A 13,990-nucleotide genomic window follows, 5' to 3' on the forward strand; every position below is an offset into this window, starting at 1 on the left:
AATGCGAACTACCACGGGTACATTACTTAGACCTGCCATTACATGCGCATGGGTGAGTAGTAGTATTCAAGAATTGAATTTCAGACATTGCCGTTTGGTCTGTCCACGGCTCCGAGGATTTTCACCAGGGTGATGGCGGAAATGATGGTTCTCCTTCGCAAGCAAGGAGTCACAATTATCCCGTACTTGGATGATATCTTGATAAAGGCGAGATCCAGGGACCAGTTGTTGCAAAACATTGCACTCTCCCTGACCCATTCTTCAACAACATGGTTGGCTCCTAAACTTGCCAAAATCGCAGTTGGTCCCAATGACGCGGTTGTTGTTTTTGGGAGTGATACTGGACACAGAAGAGGTTTTCTTCCAGTGGAAAGGCTATGGAGATCCAGAGTCTGGTCAAACAAATTCTGAAACCAGCAAGAGTGTTAATCCATCAATGCATTCGGTTGCTGGGGAAGATGGTTGCGGCCTACGAGGCCATTCAGTTTGGCAGGTTCCATGCTAGAGTGTTCCAGTGGGACCTGTTGGTCAAGTAGTCCGGATCCCACCTACACATGCACCGGAGGATAATCCTGTCTTCCAAGACCAGAATATCACTCCATTGGCGGCTGCACAGTTCTCACCTCCTAGAGGGGCGATGGTTCGGGATCCAGGACTGGATCCTAGGGACCACGGATGCAACCCTCCGAGGCTGGGGAGCAGTCACACAGGGGGAAAACATCCAAGGAAGATGGTCAAGTCGGGAAAGTTGTCTCCACATAAATGTTCTGGAGTTAAGGGCCATTTAATAACTGCAGACACAGTACGCACTGGGACGGGTGCCAAGCATCCTCTACGGACTAAGAGAAAAGGATTTACCGGTAGGTATTAAAATCCTATTTTCTCTAACGTCCTAGAGGATGCTGGGGACTCCGTAAGGACCATGGGGATAGACGGGCTCCGCAGGAGACATGGGCACTTTAAGAAAGACTTTAGTTCTGGGTGTGCAGTGGCTCCTCCCTCTATGCCCCTCCTCCATACCTCAGTTTGATACTGTGCCCAGTGGAAACTGGGTGCTTTTCAGGAGCTCTCCTGAGCTTTCTGACAGAAAGTATTTTGTTAGGTATTAGTATTAACCCCATTTTGTTCTACCCGCAGTGCATTGTGATAGGTAATAGGGCCTGATTCAGGTTGGATTGCAATCGCAATAAGCAATCCAACTGCAAAAATTGCTAAGAGCATACGCATCCGCCTGCATTTTCTGCGGCACCCCGCAGATAATGCGATCGCCTCTGCCTGTCAATCGGTGCAGGGGGGGGGAGGGGGGTCAACAACACTCCATTTCCAAGTCGGAGATGGAGCGGTGCGGGGGCAGGGTTTCAATATTGGGTCGGCAACGGAGAAACAGGAGGCGTGGTCAGAGCGGCTGCATAACATCACATGGGCCGGACTCCGCCAGTGGAGCCCCAGCGTCATGCAGTAGATTTTGTAGAGGCCGGGGAGGACTTCTATTCCTGGGAGCTAGCTGTGTTGTGCAGCTTTTTTCCTCTGCCCCTACCTCTGGCAAGAAAGGACGCACCTCGCACTTTCTTGTTTCTTTGTGACCGAAAGGACTGCATTTGATAATGCGGAGCTTTCTTATGCTGTGAGGGAACATAAGGTAAAAAAATTGATTTTCCAGCTGTAGCTGTGCGTGTTAATGCTTTGTCCATCCTAGGGGAGGATTCCCATCGTAACCTATCCGTTGATGGGAAAGGATACGCCATAAGAATCCTTTTGGAAATCTGCAGTCTTTTATCTGGAGATTCCCAAGCTTTTTCACATAACTCGTTCAGCTCGTGTGAGGGGGGAAAGGTTACCTCAGGCTTCTTTCCCTTGTACATATGTACCCTCTTGTCAGGGACAGGGGGTTCCTCTGTGATGTGCAAAACATCTTTTATTGCCATAATCCTATATCGAATGGATTTTGCCAATTTTGGCTGTAACTTTGCATCAACGTAATCGACACTGGAGTCAGAATCCGTGTCGGTATCTGTGTCAACAATCTGGGATAGTGGGCACTTATGAGACCCTGACAGTCCCTGCGACATAGGATCAGGCATGGGTTGAGACCCTGACTGTCCCAAAGCTTCAGCCTTGTCTAATCTTTTGTGCAATGAGTTTACACTAGCATTTAAAACATTCCACATATCCATCCAATCAGGTGTCGGCAGAGACACCACATTCATTTGCTCCCGCTCCTCTCTAATATAGCCTTCTTCCTCAGACATGTCGACACACGTGTACCGACACACCACACACACAGGGAATGCTTTTTCTGAAGACAGTTTCCCCACAAGGCCCATTGGAGAGACAGAGAGAGAGAGTATGCCAGCACACACCCCAGCGCTATATAACCCAGGAATAACACAGTAACTTAATGTTTGTCCAGTAGCGCTGCTGTATGTCATTTGCGCCGAATTATGTGCCCCCCCTCTCTTTTCAACCCTCTTGTCTACCGTGGTATAAGCAGGGGAAAGTCCGGGCAGCTTCCTCTCAGCGGTGCTGTGGAGAAAAAATGGCGCTGGTGAGTGCTGAGGGAGAAGCCCCGCCCCCTCGGCGGCGGGCTTCTGTCCCGCTTAAACTGTAAAATTGGCAGGGGCTCATACATATACAGTGCCCAGCTGTATATATGTTATATTTTTGCCAAAAAGAGGTTTATATTGCTGCCCAGGACGCCCCCCCCTGCGCCCTGCACCCTTACAGTGACCGGAGTATGTGAGGTGTATGGGAGCAATGGTGCACAGCTGCAGTGCTGTGCGTTACCTCAGTGAAGATCATGAACTCTTCTGCCGCCTCTGAAGTCTTCTTTTCTTCTCATACTCACCCGGCTTCTATCTTCTGAATCTGCGAGGGGGACGGCGGCGCGGCTCTGGGACGGACGGCGAGGGTGAGATCCTGCGTACCAATCCCTCTGGAGCTAATGATGTCCAGTAGCCTAAGAAGCAGGACCTTGCAACTCAGAGAGTAGGGCTGCTTCTCTCCCCTCAGTCCCTCGATGCAGGGAGTCTGTTGCCAGCAGTGCTCCCTGAAAATTAAAAACCTAACAAAATACTTTCTGTCAGAAAGCTCAGGAGAGCTCCTGAAAAGCACCCAGTCTCAACTGGGCACAGTATCAAACTGAGGTATGGAGGAGGGGCATAGAGGGAGGAGCCAGTGCACACCCAGAACTAAAGTCTTTCTTAAAGTGCCCATGTCTCCAGCGGAGCCCGTCTATCCCCATGGTCCTTACGGAGTCCCGAGCATACTCTAGGACATTAGAGAAACTAGAATTTTAATACCTACCGGTAAATCCTTTTCTCTTAGTCCGTAGAGGATGCTGGGCACCCGTCCCAGTGTGTACTGTGTCTGCTGTTATTAAATGGCCCTTAACTCCAGAACATTTATGTGGAGACAACTTTCCTGACTTGACCATCTTCCTTGGACGTTTTCCCCCTGTGTGACTGCTCCCCACCTCGAAAGGGTTGCATCCGTGGTCCCTAGGATCCAGTCCTGGATCCCGAACCATCGCCCCTCTAGGAGGTGAGAACTGTGCAGCCACCAATGGAGTGATATTCTGGTCTTGGAAGACAGGATTATCCTCCGGTGCATGTGTAGGTGGGATCCGGACCACTTGTCCAACAGGTCCCACTGGAACACTCTGGCATGGAACCTGCCAAACTGAATGGCCTCGTAGGCCAAAACCATCTTCCCCAGCAACCGAATGCATTGATGGATTAACACTCTTGCTGGTTTCAGAATTTGTTTGACCAGACTCTGGATCTCCATAGCCTTTCCACTGGAGGAAAACCTCTTCTGTGTCCAGTATCACTCCCAAAAACAACAACCGCGTCATTGGGACCAACTGCGATTTTGGCAAGTTTAGGAGCCAACCATGTTGTTGAAGAACTGTCAGGGAGAGTGCAATGTTTTGCACCAACTGGTCCCTGGATCTCGCCTTTATCAGGAGAACATCCAAGTACGGGATAATTGTGACTCCTTGCTTGCGAAGGAGAACCATCATTTCCGCCATCACCCTGGTGAAAATCCTCGGAGCCGTGGACAGACCAAATGGCAACATCTGAAATTAGTAATGACAATCCTGAATTGCAAACCTCAGGTAGCTTGATGCAGTGGCTAAATGGGAACATGTAAGTAGGCATCCTTTAAGTTTACCAAAACCATGAAATCTCCTTCCTCCGGAATGGAGATCACTACCGTGAGAGATTCCATCTTGAAATTGAATTTCTTTAGGTAGAAATTGAGGGATTTCAGATTTCAGATTGGTCTGACTGAGCCGTCCGGCTTCGGGACCACGAAGAGGCTTGAATGAAAACCTTCTCCCTGCTGACTAAGGCTGATTTGAACAATCGGTGAGGGGGAACGTCTTGAAACCTCAGTTTGTACCCTTGGGACACTATTTATAAAACCCACGAGTCCAGGTCCGAATGAATCCAGAACTGACTGAAGAGTTTTAGACGTGCCCCCACTGGTGCGGGCTCCTGCAAGAAAGCCCTAGCGTCATGCAGTGGATTTGGCAGAAGCAGAGGACAATCTCTACTCCTGCAATCTTGAAGAGGCTACAGACCTCTTCCCTCTTCTCCTTCCTCTACCTGCAAAGAAAGGGGAATCTTAACTTCTTGCATATCTATTGGGCCGAAATGACTGCATCAGATAATGATGCGTCTTTATCCGTTGAGAGGGAACATAGTGCAAGAAGGTTGACTTACCTGCGGGAGCTGCCGAGATCAAATTAACTAGGCCGTCGCCAAACAAGGCTTCACCTTCATAGGGAAGAGACTCCCTTTCTTCTTGGAGTCAGCATCAGCATTTCCTTGGTGAATCCAGATATACAGGGAATGGGGGGAAGGGGATGTGTTCTGCACCAGCTATTAAATTCTAAATATTTGTAAGAAGAGGCCCCAATAAATGTCCATCAGTTATATTAAATATTAATTGTAGGACGTTCGGGGGTGCTACCAGAGACAAGTAATGTTATGCAGGAAAGGAGAAGAGAAAAGAATGTCTCTTTTGCTGGCGCACAAATGATGATTTAAAAATTAACTTTTAATAAATTCGTTAAAATTGTCTAAACACGAAATAAAGTACAATAAGTTTGTATAATGTAATTACCATATATAATAAATGGAAATACATTTATTAATATCAAGGTTCGCTACCTGTGTTGTGTCTTTATTATTGATCCAAATTGACTATATCAATTAGTCTGATACTGAATTACTGGACACTATGTAATATTAGTTGAATGTATATTAGTAATTCACTTGACAAATGTCAGAACCTGGCAATAGTTCTACATATAATACACTTACAGAACTCTTTCCACAATATTTTCCCTTTATTCCAGATCAAATGGTATAATCCCCCACAGTAATTATTCCTGTTATAGTATAGTACAGTATGGTTGCTGGGGACGTCTTTAATGAAAAGAGAGGGAACATCTAATGTGTCTCCTTATGGGTAAAATACTTGCAAGCTAAGTGCTATGAATAGCATCAGCATGTAGATAAATGCTGAGTGTTAGGTGAGTAATGCAGATAAATAGGGATATCTAATAATTCTATAGAATAGTGGGTGAATTATTAGATATCCCTATTTATCTGCACCTCTAAGCACACTATTTGACTGTCCACACCCTGCTGTGCCTATTACCCATCTCCTCCACCACCCTCAACACTGACCCACACATCATTCACCCACAAAGATACAATAAAGGTAGTTTGGATAAATTAGCTAAATGAAATGGATTTAACCAATTTATCTAAATGACCATTTTTGGATGTTTTCCAGTGTTTGGGAGCAAATGGTCAATTGTCATTTGCTGCCACATATTAGCATAATTTTGTTTCAACTAGAAAAAAAAATTGGACAGATAATCTAAGTGTGGATCCAGTTTAATGCTGATTTCAGAGCCAACTATAGACTTGATTGAGGTACTGTGTCCCCGGTACCAAATACCAATTAAAATAATATTGTGAGGTGTTAGGTGTTCAAAAAAGACTGAAAATGAGTGGAAATTATGGTTATTGAGGTTAATAATACTATGGGATCAAAATGACCCCCAAATTCTATGATTTAAGCTGTTTTTTAGGGTTTTATGAAAAAAACACCCGAATCCAAAACACACCCGAATCCGACAAAAAAATTTCGGTGAGGTTTTGCCAAAACGCGTCCAAACCCAAAACACGGCCGCGGAACCGAACCCAAAACCAAAACCCGAAAAATTTCCGGTGCACATCACTACTTAATTAGAACTTCGGTCAATGTAAATTAACCATTGGACTCAATATGGTTATCCTTAAAACCAAGGGGTCTATTTAAGATCGATCTTAATCGATGTTGGGCTTCCAGGTTGAAAAAAACACACACATTTACTAACATTTTAAAATTTATATAAAAAATCATCTGTTCGTAAATGCAGTGCACATGGTTTTGCCCAACTGCTAACAAAATTCCTGCTGCGATCAACTTGGAATTACCCCCATCGATTGATGTTTTCACACTGCTCGTTCCAACCGCAAAAACTATGAAGAGGATGGGGACATATACGCAGGGTCCATCCTGTGCATGTGCCTACATTTTTTCCGGGTGCCCCGCAGAAAATGCGAATGCCTCTGCCTGTCAATCAGTAGAGGGCGTACCTTCGCAGGTATATCGCGATCATGAGCCATGTCTCCCATTTTTGTCATTATAGGTGCTCTGTGAGCTGCTGACCATGCCCCAGCCCCTCTGTCTCCCGTGAATAGACATTGGGGCTTATTCAGACCAGATCGCTTCAATTTATTTTCACCCAGCGGGCAATCAGGTCTGCACTGCACATGCGTATGCGCCACAATGCGTAGGTGCGACGGTCCGGAGATCACAAGAAGATTGACAAGAAGAGGGTGTTTGTGTGGGTGGCAACTGAATGTTTCTAGGGAGTGTCCGGAAAAACACTGGAGGGACCCGGCGTTTTGTGGGAGGATTTGTGACGTCACCTCAATGGCTGAGTAAGTGCTGAGCTGTGCAGCTCTTGTGCACATGTGATCACACACCTGCACAGCAAATTTTCCCTTCCGCTGTAGGCTGCAACCACCTGATCACAGGGATGCAAAAACGCACCCTAGCGATCAGGTCTGAATTACCCACAATGTGCATATTTGCAGAGCAACAAGCTACAGGGAGCCTTCCACCCCCCCCTTCCCCATGACTATGGGACACTGGGGGGGGGGGGGGTTGTTTGGGTTAGCTGGACATTCCCAAAAAAAGTGACTGTCCTGCAAAAATTGGGTTAGTTGGGAGGTATGTGCAAATACATTTATTGTTTTGCATGCAGGGTAAATACTGGCTTCTTTGACATTTAGCCACAAATGCTGCACAGTTGAATTACAGTATTACACTGCAATTAACAGTTATGCTAGGACATTCCTTCTCCCAAAATCTACCTCTCTCTGCATTAACGTAAAGGAGAAGGGTCTGAATGGGTTAAAAAAAATGTGTGAGGTCCCCCCTCCTTAGTATAACCAGCCTCTTTGAGCCGGTCCTGGTTATTTAAATACTGGAGGAAAAATTGGACAGAGGTTCCCCGTATTTAGACAACCAGCACCGGGCTCTTAGACGGGTCTTGGTTCCAAAAATACGTGGGACAAAAGATGTAGGGGTCCCCCATATTTTTAAAACCAGCACCGGGCTCCACTAGCCAGAGAGATAATGCCACAGCCGGGGGACACTTTTATGTAGGTCCCTGCGGCCCTGGCATTTCCCCTCCAACTAGTCATCCCTGGCCGGGGTTCCCTGGAGGAGTGGGGACCCCTTAAATCAAGAGGTTCCTCCCTTCGAGGCACCCAAGGGCCAGGGGTGAAGCCCGAGGCAGCCCCTGGGTGGTGGGTGCCGGGCTGATAGCCATATGTGTAAAAAAAGAATATTGTTTTTTTGTTGTGGAACTACAAGGCCCAGCAAGCCTCCCCCACTTGCTGGTACTTTGAGAACCTCAAGTACCAGCAGGCGGGGAAATAACGGGCTCGCTGGTACCTGTAGTTCTACAACAACAAAAAATACCCAAATAAAAACACAAACACACACACCGTGACAGTAAAATTATACCCCTTTCACATCGCACAAATAACCCGGTACCGACACGGCATATTGCCGTGTCGAACCGGGTCAGTGTGCGATGTGAAAGCACACTGGCCGATTTAGCGGGTCGCCTGACCCGGTAAATCAACCCGGTAAAAAAGAAGGGTTTTACCCGGGTTGATTACCGGGTCAGGTGCGGTGTGAATGGGAGCCGTGTCGATGCGACACGGTTCCCATTCACAAGATAGGGAGAGGCGGCGCTGGAGATGAGCTCATCTCCCGACGCTGCCTCCACCCCCGCCCCTGCTGCTGCTGCGCGCTCCGTTGTTATGGCAACCGACCCGGTATATTGCCGGGTCGGAAAGCCAGCAGCGGAGTGCAAATGCCGGATCCCACCCGGTAAGTACACGTTTGTCTTACCGGGTAGGATCCGGCATTTGCAGTCTGAATGCAGCATTATTGAGACAGGCTGTAGCATGTGGATGCATGTAACCCTATAAAAGTGATGGATTGGGTGACTATTACAATACCCACTGTTGCTGTCTGAAAAATGATGGATTTATAGATTGCTCTGCCGAGATATGTTTTTTTTCTAAAATCCACAGGTATGGATGGATAGTATACTTGACGACACAGAGGTAGGTAGAGCAGTGGCCTATTGTACCGTACTGCTATATATTATATTATTTATTATTATTATCCTTTATTTATATGGCGCCACAAGGGTTCCGCAGCACCCAATTACAGAGTACATAAACAAATAATCAAACAGGAAAACAGCAACTTACAGTTGATGACAATATAGGACAAGTACAGGGTAAATAAACATAGCTACATCAGCAGATGACACTGGAATAAGTATCAGGTGGCAGAAGACTGCTGGATTTGGTGCAGCTGAAGATTATTAAAGTAAGAAAAGAGTAAGCACATGAGGGAAGAGGGCCCTGCTCATGAGAGCTTACATTCTAAAGGGGAGGGGTAGACAGACAGGGGTGAGACAGATGGGGTACATAGAGAGTGTGGAACAGAGGTTTAGGATGAGATTTGGCTGGGTTTGGTGAAGAAGTGGGTCTTGAGAGCCCATTTGAAATTTTGTAGAGAGGTGGAGAGTCTGAGGGGGAGAGGTAGGGAATTCCAGAGAAGTGGTGCAGCACGTGAAAAATCTTGGAGGTAGGAGTGGGAGGAAGTAATCCGTAGGCAGGAGAGTCGGCGTGCATTAGCAGAGCGAAGAGGACGGGTGGGAGTGTAAAGCGAGATAAGATCAGAGATGTAGATGGGAGAGGAGTAGGTGAGGGTTTTGTAAGCAAGTGTGAGAAGCTTGAAATGGATTCTGAAAGGGAAGGGGAGCCAGTGAAGGACTAGTAAGAGAGGAGAGGTGGACGTAGTGCATTTGGTGAGGAAAATGAGCCGGGCAGCAGCCTTGAGGATAGATTGGAGTGGAGAGAGGTATTTGTCAGGAATGCCAGTCAGGAGGAGATTACAGTAGTCCAGTCTGGAGATGACCAGTGAGTGGATAAGAGTCTTAGTAGCATCCTGGGTCAGAAAGGGTCTGATCCTGGAAATATTTTTTAGATGAAAACGGCAGGTTTGTGAGAGGTGCTGAATGTGTGGTTTGAAGGAGAGGGATGAGTCAAGGATTACTCCAAGACAGCGCATTTGGGGGGTAGAGGAGATAGTAGTGCCATCAATAGATAATGAGATTGTAGGAGGTGAGGTTATGCGGGAGGGAGGGAAGATGATCAGCTCGGTCTTAGACATGTTAAGTTTAAGAAAGCGCTGGGACATCCTGGAAGAGATAGCAGAGAGACAGTTGGAGATACGAGTGAGGAGAGTAGGGGAGAGGTCTGGAGAGGAAAGATAGATTTGAGTGTCATCAGCATAGAGATGATATTGGAAACCAAAAGAACTAATGAGCTTACCTAGTGAGGACGTATAGAGAGAGAAGAGGACCAAGGACAGAACCTTGGGGTACCCCTACAGTTAGTGGAAGTGAGGGGGAGGTGGAGTCATGAGAGGAGACAGAGAATGAACGGTCAGAAAGGTAGGACGACAACCAAGAGAGGGCAGTGTTACGCAGACCAATGGAGTGAAGGATTTGCAGTAGGAGAGGATGGTCCACAGTGTCAAAAGCAGCAGAGAGATCAAGTAGAATAAGTAGAGAGTAGTGTCCCTTAGATTTAGCAGCATGGAGGTCATTGCATACTTTTGTAAGGGCAGTTTCAGTGGAGTGGAGAGGACGGAAGCCAGACTGGAATGGGTCAAGCAGTGAGTGTGAGGAAAGAAAGGAAGTAAGGCGGTTGTAGACAATACGCTCAAGGAGTTTGGAGGCAAAAGGGAGAAGAGAGATGGGTCGGTAGTTGGAGAGAGTGTTTGGATCAAGGGTAGGTTTTTTAAGAATAGGAGAGATGAGAGCGCGCTTGAAGGCAGAGGGGACAGTGCCTGATGAGAGGGAGAGATTGAGAAGGTGGGAAAGTTGGGAACAAGCAGAAGAAGAGATGTGGCAGAGGAGGCGGGAGGGGATAGGGTCAAGTGGGGAGGTGGTGAGGGGACAGGAACGAATGAGGGCCATGACTTCCTCTCCAGATGCATGGGAGAAAGATGACAGAGTTGGTGCGAGGGATGGGGAGGGTTGGTAAGGGATGGGAGAAGGCTGGTTACTGATAGTCTGGTGTGATGTGATGTCCTGACGTATGGAGTCAATTTTGGATGTGAAGTAAGTGGCAAAGTCAAGAGCAGAGAGTGAGGAAGGGAGACGAGGTGGAGGTGGGCAGAGGAGTGAGTTGAGAGTGGCAAAGAGGCGCCGGGGGTTTGAAGACTGGGAGGAGATGAGGTTCTTGAAGTATGACTGTTTAGCAAGAGAAAGGGCAGCACTGAAGGATGAGAGCATAAGTTTGAAATGGAGGAAGTCTGCCTTAGAGCGTGATTTCCTCCAGTGTCGCTCAGCAGTACGTGAGCATTTTTGCAGATATCTGATGCATTTGGTGTGCCAGGGTTGAGGTGTTAATTTGCGAGGGTGAATAGTGGTTGGTGGAGCAACAGAGTCAAGAGCAGAAGTAAGGGAAGCATTGTATGTGGAAGTGGCTTGTTCAGGGCATGAGAGAGAGAGAGAATAGGAGAGAGAAGTGAGTCAAACAGGGAGGAAAGGAATGTGGTGTCAATAGCTTCAATGTTACGCTTAGTGATGGTAGCCTTAGGAGGTAGAGATGGGGAAGTCGAGAGAGATAGGTTGAAGGAGAGCAGGTGGTGGTCAGAGAGGGGAAATGGGGAGTTGGAAAAATCAGAAATATCACAGCGGTGAGTGAAGACCAGATCCAGTGAGCTCCCATTCACATGGGAGGGTGAGGAGGTCCACTGGGAGAGACCAAGTGAAGAGGTGAGGTTAAGGAGTTTAGAGGCAGGGGATTGTGTGGGGATGTCAATAGGGATGTTGAAATCGCCTAGGATAATGGTGGGAATGTCAGAAGAGAGGAAGTGAGGAAGCAAAGTTGTCGATGAATTTGGAAGCAGTGCCAGGGGGGCGGTAAATGACAGCTACTCTAAGATGGACTGGTTGGAAGAGACATATGGAGTGGACCTCAAATGTAGAGAATATAAGGGATGGTTCTGGTGGTATGAGTTGGTAGGAGTAACTAGAAGGTAAAAGGACCCCAACACCACCCCCATGGCGACCCCCAGGTCGGGGGGGGGGTGTGAATGTAAGGCCCCCAGCAGAGAAAGCAGCAGCAGTAGTAGTGTCAGAGGGCGTAATCCAAGTTTCAGTAATGGCTAGTAGGTGTAGGGAGTTGGAAATGAAAAGGTCATGAGTGGGGACCAGTTTGTTACAAACGGATCTGGCATTCCAGAGGGCGCAGGATAGGGGGTATGAGTTTGTGGGAGAGATGTGAATTAGATTTTCAGGGTTGCTGTAGCGATGAGGTGGGATTAACTTTGAGGGCAGGGATGAGAGAGTAGTGATGGTACGGGTGCCTGAGCTAGGAGGGGAAACTGCAGGAGGTGGGCAGGGAGGGAGGTCAGTGTGATGTGGATGGGGGTGTGGGGAGGTGACAGGGAAGGGAGAGAGGGAGCAGGGCTGAGTTGTGGGGTAGCAGGACCATGGGGCAGAGGTGAATGAAAGTGGGGTAACAGGAAAGGTGGGGGAAGGAAACAGGGATGGAGGTGAGACAGAGGAGGAGGTGGAGGAGACTAGGGTGGAAGGATAAAGATACATTATTAGGTATACACTGAGTGATGTGGGGAGTATAAGAAAGCATTGACATAGTGTTAAGTAGGTAAATAGGTTGAGGGAAAGTGGAAGTAGGAGAGGAGACTGTAAGGGAATCCGAGCAGAAGAATTGTAGAAATGCAGGTGAGAAAAGCAGTGTAGGCTCAAGGGGTGTAGATTTAGTATGAAATGAGTCAAAAGCGTAGATAAAGTGGGTGCAGAAATGTATTTGGAGTGTAAGAAATGAAAGGATTGTGAGAGGTTTAAGAAGCAATGGTAATTATGTTAGATGTTTTAAGTGTTTGCAGGTAAAATTGCATTGGTGCAGCTGTGCTTAAAAAACAAAATTACAATAATACAGATACAGGCATTTGTAGGTGAAATGGATGGTTTATGAAATGTCCAAGTAAGGTAGTTCTGTGCTATGTAATCAGATCCAACAATCAGGAGGTGAGTGATCTGAGGAGTAAGTGACTCACATTTGTTATTAGTTCTTCAGTTTTCTTTGTTTTGTTAGATTGGTGTGCTTCTGTTTTCCTTCTTTTTCACTTCGATTGAACGCTAATTGAACACTGCTGTTATGTGTCAATTTTATCACGCTTTTATAAAAATGCACGCTTAGATCAATAAATGCACAGCCAAATGGCTTTGCACAGCCTACACCATTGGACTTAAGTAGAAGACTATTACAAGTGAAACCAATAATTGAAATCTGTAACCACACCCCACCCCCTCAAATGCCAGGCAATGAATTACCTTAAAAACAACAACCAGGCATTCCACAAAGATTAAACTGGGTCTATATCATTCAAAACTTTAAAAAAGTACTTCAAAATCACATACTATGCAATAATGTTTCAATTTGCATTACCCAGCAGAATTAGCTTTGCATATATAGATATAGTGCAGCTGAATATATTGGTGGTTGTAGTCAATTGTAATTACCTGTAGGCGACAAGAAGAGAAGAAACGTCAATTCACAATCGATATCAGCTGAAGATAAGAATTAGCTTTGCATATATAGATATAGTGCAGCAGAATAGATTGGTGGTTGTAGTCAATTGTAATTACCCAGCAGAATTAGCTTTGCATATATAGATATAGTGCAGCAGAATAGATTGGTGGTTGTAGTCAATTGTAATTACCTGTAGGTGACAAGAAGAGAAGAAACGTCAATTCACAATCGATATCAGCTGAAGATAAATTAACGCTGATTGAACGCTGCGTTATGTGTCAATTTTATCACGCTTTGATAAAAATGCATGCTTAGATCAATAAATGCACAGCCAAACGGCTTTGCACATCCTACACCATTGGACTTAAGTAGAAGTCTGGTGGTCAGCAAAATTTTGCACTGTCCTCCTACTATATATAGTGCGCACAACTACTAAAATACACCACAGGTATGGATGGATAGTATACTTGACGACACGGAGGTAGGTAGAGCAGTGGCCTACTGTACCGTACTGCTATATATTATATACTGGTGGTCAGCAAAATTCTGCCCTGTCCTCCTACTATATACTACAATGCAGCACAGATATGGAGCATTTTTCAGGCAGAGAACGTAGATATTTTCAGCACACTGAGCACAGATATTTGCAAGCACACTGAGCACAGATATTTGCAGCACACTGAACACAGAAACTGAGAAAACGCTGCACGTCCTCTCCCTATCATCTCCAATGCACAAGTGAAAATGGCGGTGACGCGTGG

This window comes from Pseudophryne corroboree, unplaced genomic scaffold, assembly GCF_028390025.1.
Source record: "Pseudophryne corroboree isolate aPseCor3 unplaced genomic scaffold, aPseCor3.hap2 scaffold_1093, whole genome shotgun sequence".
NCBI classification, from domain to species: domain Eukaryota; kingdom Metazoa; phylum Chordata; class Amphibia; order Anura; family Myobatrachidae; genus Pseudophryne; species Pseudophryne corroboree.